The 13,962-nt window shown below is 39.8% G+C and overlaps 1 protein-coding gene across 15 annotated transcripts in view; it reads left to right on the forward strand.

The window, feature by feature from the left end:
• Nucleotides 1–13,962, forward strand: part of WDR20 (WD repeat domain 20) — a 65,583-nt gene that overhangs the window by 943 nt on the left and 50,678 nt on the right. The gene's annotated exons all lie outside the window — the stretch shown is intronic.

The following is a 13,962-nucleotide window of genomic DNA, read 5'->3' on the forward strand; positions in this document are numbered from 1 at the left end:
GAGTACTACAGCTATGAGGTCGAAAAGATGTTTTCAGTGAACTGAGCTGTTCGTAGGGGTTGTGTGTGAGCGTGCCCAGATCAGTCTTGTCCAACAAGTCAAACTGTGTCCCAAACAGGGAGAGATATGCCTTAAAAGCTGCTTCACAAGAACCCTTTTTCTTGGCGGGCGATTTAACAGTAATTGTCAAGCATGTAATCATCCTTTAAAAATATGTCTTTAAAAGAAGCAACTTATTAGAGCTTGTCTTTCATTGGCTGTGTAACTTTGTTCTCATTGAGAACTGCTTGCTTTTGAGATAGATGGTCTTTGAGTTTTTGAGTTGACTCTTGGAAGAGTGAGGATGTTAATGTCCTCCCCTCCCCTCCTCCCCCCAGCACCTGGGCGTGAGAAAAGGTGATGACAGATTAATTTATAAATGGTCAGTTAGTGTGAAAATAAATTGTATATATTGAAGGGTGAACATTTTCCAAGATTGCTATATCCAGAAGCAGTAGGTTTTTGCTTGGTTACAAGAGCTAGAGGTGTGACAGTGGTATCTGAATGTAGCAAGTTGTCTCATTTGTTCGAGGTGAGTCTTTTGTTAGTGTTTATAATAAGTGTACTACTGTGTTTGAGGTATCCTGTTATAAATTACCGAAAGTAAATCTCTTGGCTTTATTTTTTCTCTTTCGGAATTGGAAAAGCGTGAAGTAGTTAGTAGTCTAGGAGCTGAAGTTTTAGTCCTACCCCCAACTTTGTCACTGACTTGTCGGGTGACCTTGGACGAGTTACTTAACTTCTATCTGCAGCTCTTTAAAAAGAGAATATTGCAGTCCCGTTGTGATCTATAGCATAATGACTGTAATGAACATTAAAGCCCTGAAACGCTCGGTAGATGTAAAATGTAGTTAAAATAAGCGTTAAAAGCATCCGTCAAACAGGAGCTGCTGTCTTGACATTGATACAGGACAGCAGGATCAGCTTTTTTTCTGGAAATAAGTTTAGAATTTTAAGTTATTAAATTGATTTACATAAAAATTAAAAAGTGCATAAAAACTAAATATATTAACAATTACCAGTGTAGATGTTACCTTTTTTAAAAAGTTTCTTTCAAAGTATATTATTTCTGAAGCATTCTAGTGGGCAAACCTTATCTGGATCTGGTCGCTCTGGTTTGCATCATAAAAGCATGTCTGTTGCCTGGAAGTATCATAATAGTGTCCTCTTTTAGTGGGATGCTATTCATTGAAGAATAAATTAGGAGAGCTTTTCAAAACTGCATCAAAAAATTACTTTAAACAAGACAAATCTTAAACATGTAAATTTGCCTTCAGCTGCATAATTTACTTGCGCACATTTTTTTTGTAAAATTTCATTTTCATGTGATAGTATCTTGTAGATATATTTGCATTATGTGGTGGATGTTTCAACTCTCTCCTAAGCCACTGTAATTTTTAAAAAAATTAGTTTTCCATGAATGAGTTTGCATGTTTTTTGTTATTTCTGAGTATTATTGTTTTTGTGACACTATTTTCTGATTTTAAAACAGAGCATCTACTTTTCCTCAATCAGAAAACCAAATTTTACTTTTTGGGGTTAGGAGTTATGTCTGTTTTTGACGTTGGTCATTCATTTTGACTCAAAATTTTTTTTCTTTGGAGCACATACAATTTTACAACAGTTAATCAGATCATTTAGAACATTCAGAAGATTTAAATTGGATGAATACATTCAACTTAAATCAGCATGTGAAATGAGTAGAAACTAGGTCTTTTTATTATTTTATTAAAGTATAGTTGATTTACAATGTGATATTAGTTTCAGGTGACAGCATAGTGCTTCAGTATTTTTACAGATTATAATCCATTAAAAGTATAAGATAATGGCTATAATTCCCTGTGCTATACATTATATGTTTGTTGCTTATCTATTTTATACATAGTACTTTGTATCTCTTAATCCCAGATTTAAGAGGCAGTCTAAAAGCTAAGCCAAGGAGTGTAATCTTGGCCCCTTTAAAACACAGGTTAGTTTCTAGAGCTAGAGGGGGAGTCTCAACCCCTCAGAGAAAGCCAAGGCTAGAGAGGGTGTGCAAACCTGTGATACAGTTTTTTTCTCATGGTAAAGAATGCATAATAAAGAAGCACAGCTGAATCTTAAGAACTGTCTTACTGAGAAGAGACTGATCTAGCTTTTTGGTTACACAGATAACTGTATACTCCAAGCACTTCAGAATTTACCCCAGTGTTTTGCTCTGTGTTATCTCATTGAATCTTGCAATCCCTTGAGGTAAGATGAAAGCATCTTTTTTTCCAAACTGAGGTTCAGAGTAGGGTTTCTTGTGTGAGGATGTCTAGTTTTGTGAATTTATTTTGCTGAACTAAAAATAATATGAACACTGAGTTAATACTGAGGGTGAATTCATCATTTCAACAAAGATTTGATCGACTACTATGATAATATACCAGGCAAGGTGCTGTGGGGTATCCAAAGATGAGTAAGGCCCTGTCCCTACCTCCAAAGAACTTTCAACTACTAGCTTTCAAATCTCTAGCATACTTTGCTTTTCTCTTTTTAAAAAAGAGGTGGTTTTAGGATAAAGATGCCAAATGTACTGGGCTTATTATACCAAGCCTTTCATTTTATGGAGACCTATTTTTACATATATGTGAATGGTCACCATTCAGATCTCAGTTTAAACATCACTTCCTCAGCATATCCTTCTTTGAATTCCCAGGCTAGATCAGTTTTCCCTGTTACACGTTTGTTTGTTTGTTTAATATAAATTTATTTATTTATTTATTGGCTGTGTTGGGTCTTTGTTGTTGAGCGCAGGCTTTCTTTAGTTGCGGTGAGTGGGGGCTACTCTTCGTTGTGGTGCGCGGGCTCCTCATTGCCGTGGCTTCTTTTGTTGCGGAGCATGGGCTCTAGGCGTGTGGGCTTCAGTAGTTGCAGCACATGGGCTCAATAGTTGTGGCTCACAGGCTCTAAAGCGCAAGCTCAATAGTTGTGGCGCACAGGCTTAGTTGCTCTGAGGCATGTGGGATCTTCCTGGAGCAGGGATTGAACCCATGTCCCCTGCATTGGCAGGTGGATTCTTAACCGCTGCTCCACCTAGGAAGCCCCGTTACATGTTTTTATGGCATCCTGAACTTTGCCTTTCTAGCACTTTTCTCAATTTGTAATTCTCTGTCTCTTCTAGAAGTAAAGCTCTCTTAGAATAGAATGTCTTTTCTGCTTTCTCTGTCTTCCTGTTGCCCAGCACAGCATCCAGCATAGAGTAGACCCCTACTGTTAACTTGTTGAGTGAATGACTGGATAAAGTGTCTGTTTCCATCTATGTCCTACTCTAAAGAGATCTTTAGGAGCTGAAAAATCTATTCAATTTTGGGCCCAAAAGTAACAGGTATTTTTACAGTAGCTCACATCTTTTAAAAGAGATTTTTATTTACTTTTCTTTTTTTTTTTGGATCTGCTAGGCTGCTTGCAGGATCTTAGTTCCCCAACCAGGGACTGAACCCAGCCCTCCAGCAGTGAAAGGCCAAGTCCTAACCACTGGACTGCCAGGGAATTCCCAAAAGACATTTAAAATTATTGTTAGTTGGTAACAAATTTAGCTTCTTATAACTGCGAAATTATGTAGCAAGAGACAGTGAAGTTGTGGAAAGTAGCCAAATGGCGCAGAATACTTTTGATCTGATTCTATCAAACCATATTACCTACCAGATCTGTGTACCGTCAAACAACTTTTCAAATTAAAAAAAAAATTTATCGAAGTGTAGTTGATTTACAATGTTGTATTAGTTTCTGGTGTACAGCAAAGTGATTCAGTTATACACATATATACACACATACTCTTTTCCATTATGATTTATTACAGGATATTGAGTATATTTCCCTGTGCTGTACAGTAGGACCTTGTTGTTTATCTGTTTTATATATAGTAGTTTGTATCTGCTAATCCCAAACTCCTAATTCATCCATCCCCACCCCCCTTTTTAACTGAATCAAACAGCTTTTTAAAACTATACTCAGAATTATTGATACTTAACATTCAAATCAAAGAGCCTTTACTACTCCTCCCCCCCCACATCTTAAGATTCTAGGCCACAAAAGAACTGTCCAGAGATTGAAGCAATTCCTACAATAGATGAAAAGTAGAATTAGATGGTGTCCAAGGCCTTTTCAACTCTTAAGGTTGTATGATTCCGTGTTCAATAGTTTTTAAATGAAAATTCATCTTTGTATTGGGGAGATGTCTTCATGTCTTGGATTCTTTGCCGACTTCTTGCATGAGAATTGGAAAGAGTGGGGTGTGTTGTGAAAGCATGTTGAACACATTGTGATTCTAGGTCTGTATGCTAGAAAAGCTTGGGTACTCACCATGCAGAGATGAATCTGGGGCCAGAAGTTCAGTTAATAATAACAGTTGAAATATTTTTAGAGCTGGAGTTATCCAGGAGGGTAACAGGTTGACTTGAGAGAGAATGAACATTCTGTATAGGAAATATTCTGTCTCACTATCAAAGACTGCAGGACCACCTGTTGGTGACTTAGGGATTCATGCTTTGTGTGGGAGGGTGAACTAGATGCCTTTTAAAGGTTTTTATCCACAGACTAGTTTTAGATACTGAGTTGCTCCAGAGAAGGTCCTTTTCGCACCCTTCTCCCCATTTGCTATTTTCACACCTCGCTGCTCCCCATTTATTATTTAGAAAAAGGCTTAGAAGTCTAGAATTTTTTATATCAAATTTAATTTGAGAAATTTTGTACTTATGTTAGTAGGGCACATGTGGAATTGGATGGAAATCTTTTTAGTTTTTTTTTTCCCATTAAGGGCCACTTAATGGCTTCTGAAGTATTGATATAAAGATTTAGTTATTTGACTACAGAATCTTTTATACTGAGGGAAAAGCATGTTAATTTATCACTTAAAGCAGGTTTGAGAAACTTTCCTATGATACCTTGGTTCTCTTGACCTTGAAGAAGAGGATGGTGATGAGATTTCGAGAAACTCCATGGATGGATGTGAGCAGTGGCAAGAAGCTCCCAGGGAGGACTTCTCTGGTGGTCCAGTGGCTAAGACTCCACGCTCCCAAAGCAGGGTGCCCAGGTTCCATCCCTGGTCGGGGAACTAGATCCCACATGCCGCAGCCAAGAGCTTGCATGCCACGACTAAAAGATCCCTTGTGCCACAACTAAGATCCAGAGCAGCTAAATAAATAAAGCTCCTGGAGTGTGTCACTGAGATCCGTGAGCTAGTCATGAATGTCATTCTTTCAGCAAATATTTATGGGGCACACCTACCAGATATGAGGTACTTGCTAGATATTATTTATTTATTTATTTATGGCTGTGTTGGGTCTTTGTTGCTGCAAGCAGGCTTTCTCTAGTTGTGGAGAGCGGGGGGCTACTCTTTGTTGCGGTGTGAGGGCTTTTCATTGCGGTGGCTTCTCTTGTTGCAGAGCATGGCCCCTAGGTGCATGGGCTTCAGTAGTTGTGGCACATGGGCTCAGTAGTTGTGGCACACAGGCTTAGTTGCTCTGCAGCATGTGGGATCTTCCCGGACCAGGGATCGAACCCATATCCACTGCATTGGCAGGCAGATTCCTTTTTTATAAATTTATTTATTGGTTGCATTGGATCTTTGTTGTTGCGCATGGGCTTTCTCTAGTTGCGGCGAGCATGGGCTACTCTTCATTGTGGTGTGCGGGCTTAGTTGCTCTGTGGCGTGTGGGATCCTCCCAGACCAGGGCTGGAACCTGTGTCCCCTGCGTTGGCAGGCAGATTCTTAACCTCTGTGCGACCAGGGAAGTCCTAGATATCTTTTAGATGCTGGGTCTCTGCGCTCAAGAAACTTGTCATGTATATTTCTTATCATTGAGTCAATCATCTAGTGACTTTAAGTGTTTATTGTGCTCTGGTAGAAAACTTGAGTAAGAATCAAAACAGTGAATTTTGTCACTGAATAGTTTGGCTATATGCCTGAAGAACCTTATTTTAAAAATAAATGTAAAGATTTTTGTAGTCTGGTATTTGATGTCTTAGAGAACAATTTTATTTACATTTCAGCTAGGTTAGTTTGTGCAGAAATATGAAATGTGGCTCTATTTGTTTATTTAGGAATAGACATCAAAAATACAAATAACTTTAATTGGTAGACAGTCTCAGTTTTAATTTTCAGAACATTTAAAATTGTCTGGGAATATCAGTGACAGGTTATTCTCTGAACATTTGGCATCTTTTTTTTTGTAATAGAGTACAAGATATGTCTTGCTTTGAAAAAATAATCCTCATTCATCAAGTGTTTATTGCTGAATTGTTACTGCTGTCTGTTGTGGGTGATGTGAGGGTAAATTAAGACACTTCCTGTCTGTAAGGAGCTTGTATTTTTGTCTTGATAATCGTAACATAAGATAGGTGTGTGCTTGGCACATGGCATAAGCAATACAAGCATCAAGTGGAATTAAGGATAAAAGTGAAGTATTTCTCTGCCTAGTGAAAGAATGTAGGTTGGATTTCAAATAGATGATTTATCCAGAAATGTTGTGTACAGATCACATTTTTGTAAATTTCAAAACATGTAGCCTTGTATTTCTAATTTCAGAAATATTTTATCTTCATTTCTGATTGAGCCTTAGTTGGCAGTTACTCTTAACCTTCCTCCCTTTCCATTCATTTATTTATTTGTTTGTTTATTTTTATTGGACTATAGTTGATTTACAATGTTATGTTAGTTTCAGGTGTACAGCAAAATGAATCTGTTATACATGTACGTATATCCACTCTTAGATTCCTTTCTCATTTAGGCCATTAGAATATTGAGTAGAGTTCCCTGTGCTATACAGTAAGTCCTTATTAGTTATCTGTTTTATATATAGTAGTATATATGTCAATCCCAGTCTTCCAATTTATCCTCCCCCCCCTTTTTTTACATTAATTAATTAATTATATTTATTTTTTGCGGCATTTGGTCTTCATTGCTGCACACAGGCTTTCTCTAGTTGTGGCAAGCAGGGGCTACTCTTTCTTCATTGCAGTGCTCGGGCTTCTCATTGCGGTAGCTCCTCTTGTTGTGGAGCATGGGCTCTAGGGGCATGGGCTTCAGTAGTTGTGGCATGTGGCTCAGTAGTTGTGGTGCAGGGACTTAGTTGTTCCGAGGCATGTGGGATCTTCCCGGATCAGGGATCGAACCTGTGTCCCTTGCATTGGCAGGTGGATTCTTAACCACTGTGCCACCAGGGAAGTCCTCCTCCCCCCCCCCCCCCTTACCTTTTAGCATTTTTCTCAACTTCATAGCTTCTCTGCCAATTGGTAATTTGTAAATTGAGTAATGTTTTGCATTGCCAATTCTATTTTGTAATATGGAATTTTTAAATTAAGGTATATTGTACTAAAACAAGGCCAAATTAGTCTGTCCTACTGATTTTATCTTGTTTTGTAGCAGTAGGAAAATGTACTTGAAGCTATAGATGAGAAAGAAGCAAGAACCATTCACAAGGAATGAATAGGAATATTTTAACATATTTTCAAGTAACCACATTGTAGGTTATCCCTGTGACCTTAAGCTGTTTTTCCCTTGGTTGTTTCACAGCCAGCTCACTGTTGGGTTTTGTGTGTTTCTTTTCCTCCTTCTACAGCAAAACTGGTACAGGTGCTGATTCTCTACTTACTTTGATCTTCATTTCAGAGACTCTGTCTTGTCTTAATGTTTCTTTTTCTTTGTCTTTTTTTTTTTTGATGTGGACCTTTTTTTTTTTTTTTAATTCTTTATTGAATTTGTCACAATATTGCTTCTGTTTTATGTTTTTGATTTTTTACTGTGAGGCATGTGGAATCTTGTGGGATCTTAGCTCCCTAACTAGGGATGGAATATGCACCCCCTGCATTGGAAAGTGAAGTCTTAACCATTGGACTGCTAGGGAAGTCCCTTAATGCTTCATTTAATAAATATTTCAGTGGTTTTATGTGAAAAGCAGTATATTAGACTATGGGAAATCAAAGATGTATGAGGCATGGTCCCTGATCTTAAGAGGATTATCACCTAACCGAGGAGACAAGATATCCACACACTCATTTATTCCATCAAGATTCGAGTGTCTGCTCTATACTGTTGTTGAGACAGAATCTCTGCCATCAAGGAGTGTAGTCCAGTAGAATAATGAATGGCTTGTTCATTCACCTAATGTTTATTGGACCTGTAGGCCCAAAGACAAATGAGACCATCCCTGGCCTGAAGTGACTACCATCTAGTCACTGCTCTAGATGGATGAGTAGATAGTGGTGAGATGTACAGTGTCTGCTATTTTAGGCAGTATGCACTTGTCAGGGCTTTTTTTTTGTTTGTTTTTTGGCCACTCCTGGAGATTGTGGGATCTTAGTTTCCTGACCCAGGGCCCTCCACAATGAAAGCACTGAGTCCTAACCACTGGACTGCCAGGGAATTGCCTAGGGCTTCTTAATCTGATTAGAATTTAGGAGGTATGTCAACCTAGATGGGAAGAAATATTTTACATCTTTATTTTTAACTGAACGTCTAGCCAAATTTTAACATGTTCTTCAGTTATGAATAAAGGCAACAAATCACAGTAGTAACAGACCTGTGACTTTATCACCAGTGAAGCTCACAGATGTTTGCATATCACGTTATGGTTATTGCAGACATATCAAATATCATTTACACTCATCACTACTTTGAAATTACAGTAGCTAGTGGATCTGTTCCTAGAGCCTGTGAAATGTGAAAAAAAACTTTAAAAAATCCTGTTTGTTTAATATAGTATAACTATATTTTAATATAATTGATCTCATTTGTAACCTTTTGTACTTAAAAACATTATTTTGAGAAGGAGCCGATGGCACAGAAGGAGGCTTCTTTAGTATCGAATGTGTGATTGAATGTGAGGAGGGTAACTGGTTTCTTCTGTCAAGTGAAGCTTTTAGCTCCATGGAGAGGTCTCTGTGGCGCTTGTGGTGGTATGTCACCCAGCAGTTGAGCATCTAGAATTCTGAGCTGGGGTGCTGCGTGCTGCTTTTCATTTCCCTCCTCATCGTTCTTTGCCCTTGCTGTGCTAGACGGAGGCAGAAATACAGGCACTGCTCTCCAAATTGACTCTGTGTTCCTTTTGGTTCAGATGATTGCCATGTAATATTTGTCTCAAATGCAGTGGGAACTTAGGTTTTAACAAGGTGACATTTGAACTGAATTCTGATGGGTGGGTGGACTGAAGTGGGACAGGATTCTGAGCCAGGGGACTCAAAGCCCAAGGCCTAAGGATGTGGCATTTGACGGCTCTCCTGAAAGTCACGAGCTGCTCTGTGAGGGTTGAAGCCAGTGCAAGGATAGGATTATCTTCCTTAGTGGTGATCATTTAAATGTTGGCCATATCCTAGCTTGTAGAACTTTCAGTATGATTTTTTTTTTAAGATTTTTTTTTTTTTTGGTATGTATTTTCTTTCATTTGGTACTGCTTCTGAGGTGATGTACTATGGTAGCATTGTCTCCTCCTTTAGGATTCCTAGTGTATTATCCTCTTTCAGGACTCAAGCCATCAGATTGTGTCACCACCACCCCTTATTGGAGCTTCGTCACTTTCCTTCAGTTCTCAGTGATTTTAACTCCTGCCACCCTGCTGCTCTCTCCAGCACACTCCTGTCTTAAATGCTGTGGCTAATCATGTTAGCTTCCTTTGCACACAGTCTCTGTTCTAGCCCTGATTGACTCAAATTCTACAGCAATCAGGTTGTTATTCCCTCCATCTTAAAAAAGGAGGGGAGAACCCTTTCTGGCCCCCACCCACACCCTATGGATCAGCTGCTGCTCAGAGCAAAGCTCCTCTAGTTGTCTGGACCCTTCAGTGTGTGGTCCACGGACCAGCACCATCAGCGTCCTCACCTGGGAGCTGGTTGGAAGTTCAGAAGTGGGCCCCACTCCAGACTTACTGAATCAAAACCTGCCTTCTAGGAGGGTCCCCAGGTGACTCATGTGCTCACTAAAGTTGGAGAGGTGATGGTCTTTACAGCTTTCTCTTATTCTTTCTTCAGACTCAATCCAGTCAAATTATTGTATCTTCCTACCCTCTATTGTAAGTGTCCAATTCATTGTTTTTTTGTTGTTTTGTTTTTTAGTAAATTTACCAAGTTGCACAGCTATTACTGTAATTCAGTTTTAATACATGAGAGATAGTTTTAAAATTTAATTTTGTATAACTTTCAGTTATGCTAGATGAATAAATTCTAGAGATCTGCTGTAAGCGTAGTGCCTCTAGTTAACCGTGCAGGATTGTGCACATCAAAATTTAGGAGGGCCGATCTCAGTAAGTGTTCTTACCACAAAAAATAAAAATGAGGGTACATAGGGGAACTTTGAGAGGTGTTAGATATGTCTGTTACCTTGATTGTGGTCATGGTGTCATGAGTGCTTGCATATGTCCAAGCTCATCAGATTGTACACATTTAACATGTGCATTTCTTTGTATATCAATTATACCTTTATAAAACTGTCAAAAATACATTTTTTGTGTGTTTTAATTATGTGAAACATTTACGTGGCTCTAACATCGGAACTATAAAACAAGGTTCTATTCAGAGCTTCCATTTCTGTCTGACCCCTCACTCAGTTTCCTTCCTCCCCCTGTACTCATTTGTCTATGACTATCCTTCTGTTATTATAAGAATAAGATGACATTTGAGCAGAGATTTGAAGGAATTGAGGGCGCATACTGTATGTTTTGCATCTTGTTATTTTCTGCTTAATGATATATATTGGAGATCTTTCCATATTAGTAAATAGAGAGCTTCTTCACTCTTTCTTATAATTGCTTTATACTCCATGCTGTGGATATACCATGTTATTTAACCAGATGATTCTTGAATATTAATATTTTTTAAATTATAAATAATGCTGCAGTGAATAACTTTGCGTGTATATATTTTGCACAGAGGCAGGTATATCTGTAGTATGTATTTCCAGAGGAGATACTGCTGGGTCAAAGGGTAAATGTGTCATCTATGTTTTTAATAGATAGCATCAAACCACCCCAGTAGGGAGGAGTTGTGCTAATTTGTGTTGCACCACAGCCTCAACAACAGTGTGTTGCCATACTTTTGCATTGAATCCGATAGGTGAAAAATTAGTATAAGTTTGTTTTCTCTTTGTAACAATTGAGGCTGAGCATCTTTCTATATATTAAGAGTGAAATGTATTTCTTTTTATATGAACTGTTTCGTATCCCTTACCCATTTTTCTGTTGGGTTTTTGGACATCTTGCGGGTTTTTTTGTTTTGTTTTTTAAAGGAGCTCTTTATACATTAGGGAGATTAGTCCTTTGTCTATGATAGTGAATTAACAGATTTTTTAAAAAATTAATTTATTTTTGGCTGCATTGGGTCTTTGTTGCTGCGCTCTGACTTTCTCTAGTTTCCACTAGTGGGGGCTACTCTTCGTTTCGGTGTGCAGGCTACTCATTGTGGTGGTTCTCCTGTTGTGGAGCACGGGCTCTAGGTGTGTGGGCTTCAGTAGTTGTGGCTCACAGGCTCTAGAGCCGCAGGCTCAGTAGTTGTGGTGCACGGGCTTAGTTGCTCCGTGGCATGTGGGATCTTCCCGGCCCAGGGCTCGAACCCGTGTCCCCTGCATTGGCAGGCGGATTCTTAACGACCACGCCACCAGGGAAATCCAAATTAACAGATTTTTTTTTCTCAGTTTGTCATCTGTTTTGTAACTTTGCTTAGGGGTGTGTGTATGTATGTGTATTTGTGCTTGTTTTTGTTATAGAGAATTTTCATATTTTTGTAGTTAAGCTTATAAATTTGTAAACTTCCTTTTATAATTTTTTAATAATTTTGAGCCACAGTTTTATTATTTAGAGGTTAACCAGTTGCCATTCTCCAAGGTTTAAATAAGAGGGGAAAGGTTTACATTTTAAAATTTAGGTTTAACAAAGACTTTTCTGGAAGCAAGAGATGAACATTACAGTGTGCTATACAAGGAGCTGGTAGACAGTGATTCACTAGTGGTTTTAGGATTTAGCATACCTTGAATATATTATAATGTTAGGTATATTTTGGTTTGCAAGTAACAGGAAAGCTCTCTCAAGTTTAAAGGGGATGCATTGGCTTATGATACTGAAAATTCCAGAGGTGAGGTGGGCTTCAAATGTGGATTGATTGGGACACCAGCTCTGTTTTGCTGAGAGTCTCTGGGTTTTGCTTTCTTCTGTATATCAACCTAGCTTCAGGGGCAGAATAGTGGTAGGGGTTCTAGGTCTCACATTTCTGTACCACATGGACCACATTGAGAGCCAATATCCAGGATGAAAATGAACAGTTCTAACCACTTTCTCAGAAGAATAAGGAGATTGTTTCCTAGAAGCCCCCAGTACACCTCCTTTGATTCGTTGTCCCAAACTGGATTAGCAGCCTGTTCTCCTGGCCAAGGAAGTATGCAGTATTTGACGGGGGGTCTTGACTCACCCACACCTTTAGCACAGGGAACGAATTATCTGACATCCTGATTGCTCTGGAGCTCATTCTGGAGCTGCAGTGTGAGTGGATTACAGACAGGAGAATAGATCTATAGGTAGATACCGGGTGAAGAACCAGGAGATGTAAACTACACCGAAGGTCTTACACTGGATTAGGTATTGGGGACCCAGCTGTTTCCTCAAGAGGAGAGCTCATGGTAAGATGAATCAGGAGAGCAAGGAATACAACACACTGTAGCTGCACATTGAGCACAGCTTGGGCTGTGTGGTGCTCCTGCGTGGTTTGTTGGTTGGTTGGTTGGTTGGTTGGTTGGTTGGTTGATTTATTTATGGCTGCGTTGGGTCTTCATTGCTGCACAACGGGCTTTCTCTAGTTGTGGTGAGTAGAGGCTTCTTATTGCGGTGGCTTCTCTTGTTGCGGAGCATGGGCTCTAGGTGCGGAGCATGGGCTCTAGGTGCGAGGGCTTCAGTAGTTGTGGCCCACGGGCTTAGTTGCTCCATGGCATGTGGGATCTTCTCGGACCAGGGATTGAACACGTGTCCCCTGCATTGACAGGCGGCGATTCTTAACCACTGTGCCACCTGGGAAGTCCTCCTGCGTGGTTTTAGAACCCTCTCTTTCCCTTGCTCTTGCTGTTTGACTACTATGAATGTCCTCCCACCTTTTCACAGTGTCGGAATTTTGTTTGAATCTTTGTCTCCTCCACTGAACGGTGAATCTTGAGGGCAGAAACCATCTTATTCATCTTATATCCATTGCAGGGCCGGTACATAGTAGGCACATTATGTTCGATTTTAAATGAATGAGTTGGTTGAAATTACTAAGTCCCTAAGGACTTACTGGAGTAAATTCAGTCATCTCTCAAAATCCCTGTCACAAGACAAACCTGGTTAGTGTTTGCTGCTAAAGCCCACAGAGGCAGACTTGCCAGCCCCTTTTCATTGGTTGAGAGGCTCTTAGTCACAACTTTGAATCTTGTGCTCTTAGAGTTCTTCTGGGCTGACCGAGGAGGCAGCTGCGTCTGGTGTCTTGATTGCTTGGAGCTAGCTTTGTTCCGAAGGCACACCTTCCTTATCCTGGTATCTTGGAAAAAAGTGCTCACACTCTCTCTTCCAGTCACTTCTTACTTCTCACTTAATTCTAGGAATTGCACAACTCCTTACATTGCTCTTTTTTTTACCCCTCTGGATTTTGGAATAGGTGTACATGTAGCTCGCAAGACTGAGGGTGATGTTAGCTCAGCTAATTAAATAATGGTGGGTGTTATACTCAGGCCTTTCCAGTTTGCAGTCCCAGAGAGCTCAGAGGGTGGGGCACAGGTTGAGCTGGAAAGACCTGGAAAGGCTCCATCGGATCCCTACTGCTATGCGGCACAGGGAGCACTCGACTGGGCGCAGGTCCATTTGCCACTCCTCCTGGCGCCCCTCTGGAGTCTCTGCCCTTAGACTCACACCACCTTTCTCTTTCTTCCTCATGGCCATGAACCGACTTCCTAGC

Source organism: Hippopotamus amphibius, chromosome 4 (assembly GCF_030028045.1).
Source record: "Hippopotamus amphibius kiboko isolate mHipAmp2 chromosome 4, mHipAmp2.hap2, whole genome shotgun sequence".
NCBI classification, from domain to species: domain Eukaryota; kingdom Metazoa; phylum Chordata; class Mammalia; order Artiodactyla; family Hippopotamidae; genus Hippopotamus; species Hippopotamus amphibius.